The sequence below is a fragment of the Mus caroli genome, chromosome 7 (genome assembly GCF_900094665.2).
Source record: "Mus caroli chromosome 7, CAROLI_EIJ_v1.1, whole genome shotgun sequence".
NCBI classification, from domain to species: domain Eukaryota; kingdom Metazoa; phylum Chordata; class Mammalia; order Rodentia; family Muridae; genus Mus; species Mus caroli.
Genome location: NC_034576.1, coordinates 55,900,207 through 55,902,627, shown reverse-complemented (window position 1 = coordinate 55,902,627; position 2,421 = coordinate 55,900,207). Strand labels below are relative to the sequence as shown.

At 36.0% G+C, this 2,421-nt stretch overlaps 1 pseudogene; it reads left to right on the top strand.

The window, feature by feature from the left end:
- The first annotated feature begins 283 nt into the window (after window positions 1–283).
- On the top strand, window positions 284–1,036 carry LOC110297942 (annotated as a pseudogene).
- Window positions 1,037–2,421: the final 1,385 nt, after the last annotated feature.

Sequence of the window (2,421 nt, the reverse complement as noted above, 5' to 3'; positions counted from 1 at the left end):
CCTGTCACCACAGTTGCAGTGCTAACCTACACAGTCTCTGGATGGGAGAATTTCAGTATATTTAAGCAGTGTTTACTACGCTTATTTTATTAAACATGTTGTGATAAGCTTGCATTGATATATTGATTAACCATTAAAATGCTACCTATTTCTGTGACTGCCACTGCCATCAGAGCAGCCATGCCAGACATGCAAAGAGACCAGCTTCTCTATTCCTACCCTACCCCACCCAACCTCTGCTGGCAACTGGGTCGTGGAATTTTCCCAAAAATCTGTCTTAAAAATGGTGGATTACTATGAAGTCTTGGGCATGCAGAAACCTGTTTCACTGGAGGATATTAAAAAGGTGTATGGGAAACAGGCACTTAAATGACAGCCAGAAAAAAATGAAGAAACAAAGTGGATATTCAAACAAGTAGCAGCAGCATATGAGGTATTATTGGATGCAATGGAGTAGGCCATCTATGACAAACACAGCAAAGAAGGATAAAATGGTAGTCGAGGATGAAGAGGTGGAAGTAATTTTAACAGTCCATTTGAGTTTGACTTTACATCCTGGAAAACATGATGTCTTCAGGGAATTCTTTTCAGTGGGAGCAGGGGAGGAACTCATTTTTATTGACTTAACTGAAGACTCATTTAAGGACATTTGGGGGAACTGACAAGGTCCTGAGGAACTGCTAGCCAAAAGGCTGGCTCATTTTCCACTGCCTTCAGTGGATTTCCTACTTTCTGAAGTGAGTTTCCTGCTTTAGACACAGGCTTCTCTTTGTTCAGGTCTGTAGATCATGGAGATATCACTTCATTTTCTTCAGTGTCATTTCTTGCCACCGGAATGGGTAACTTCAAGTCAGTACCAACTTCATGTAAGATAATTATTGTGGAGAATGGTCAAGAAAAACCAGATGTTGAAGAAGAGGGGCAGTTAAAGTCCTTGAGAATAAATTGTAAGGTGCACAGACTACTCTTGGATAACAATGCAAAACTTATACTTAGCAGAAGTGTTAATCCAGAACAAGTAGCATATGAAATATAACATGAACTTTTTTGAAGATTTCAAATGAACTCACCTTTTTGTATAACTGTACCTGATCTAAAGTATTTATAAAACAGAATGTTGAAGCTTCTACTTGAGTTTGTGGTTGGGAACCATAAAATAGAATTTTTTTTTTTTGTCTTTAAAACTTAGAAATCTCTGTGTGCACTCTGCTTCAAGTCAAACAAATTGTAGTCTGACGTGAGGCATGGGGCTCTTGAGTAGTGCTGGGAAGAGATTGTTTTTTAACTCCAGCATGGGTCTGTTTCCCATTGTATTAAAATGTGAGTGAGTAGTGTGAGCCTGCTGTGAAGTTAACATTGCCAAATGAATCTTCTACATAAATATTTCAATTTTGTTTTTAGCATTTAATGATGAATGCTATTACTGAATTAACGGTAACACATTTTTGATTTATTGTAAATTGAGGATGTTTCCTACTTGTGCATGGATGCTAACAACCTTGCCATTTCTTGTAAGTGTTTAAATATGTAATGTTAAGTTTAGTTGGTAAATCTGGGTCTTCATCATTTGCTTAAAAGAAAACAATCCAAACAAAGAAACAACAACAAAAAACTCTACCTATTTCCATTGAATTAATACTCGAATGTTTTCATACTACATTCTATCAATATGGAAAACACACTAGATGTCCGTATTTAGGAAGAATTAGATAAACACAGAAAATCATTGCTGTATACTGTAGGGTTTTTTTTTTAATTTAATATGACATTTGCTTTTTTTAAAAAAATGTGATCAAAACCACAATATGAATAAAAACTCTATGCTACTGGAAATTTCGTTTCTGTAAATGAAGAGTGTCTATAATGTGGCATCAAGATATACATGCCAACGAGAAGCTTTTCATCTTAGTGTATGATTTGTTTTTATAAAACATGAAAGTAATTTATTTTATGTTTGTTTGGTTATTGTGCCTGCATGTTACTTTTATGTATCATGTATGTGTTTGTTGCCATGGAAAATTGAACAGGGCATTGGATCTTCTGAAAGCCGAGAGGCAGATGGCTATGAGCCACCTCGATGGTGAAAGTCACACATTGGGTCCTCGAGAAACATAGCCAGTGATGCTAACTGCTTAATTCTTTCTGCAAAGACAGTAATGTCATAAAATGATTTGAAAGGGTAACACCCATATGTGATTGTCTTAAATACCACAACAGAAGTAACATCAATCTAAATAAAATATTTAGAGGTATAGACATAAAACCAATCACAATAGACCATTTCTGAGCAGTGGCCCAGGATCCAAGCAGTTTTAAAGCTGACACTCGAGGAACAGACATTCCAAAGAAGCCTAGAATACACAGAGAGTTCCAGGATAGCCTATGATATGACATTTGGTTCCATTTTTTTTTTTTTTTTTT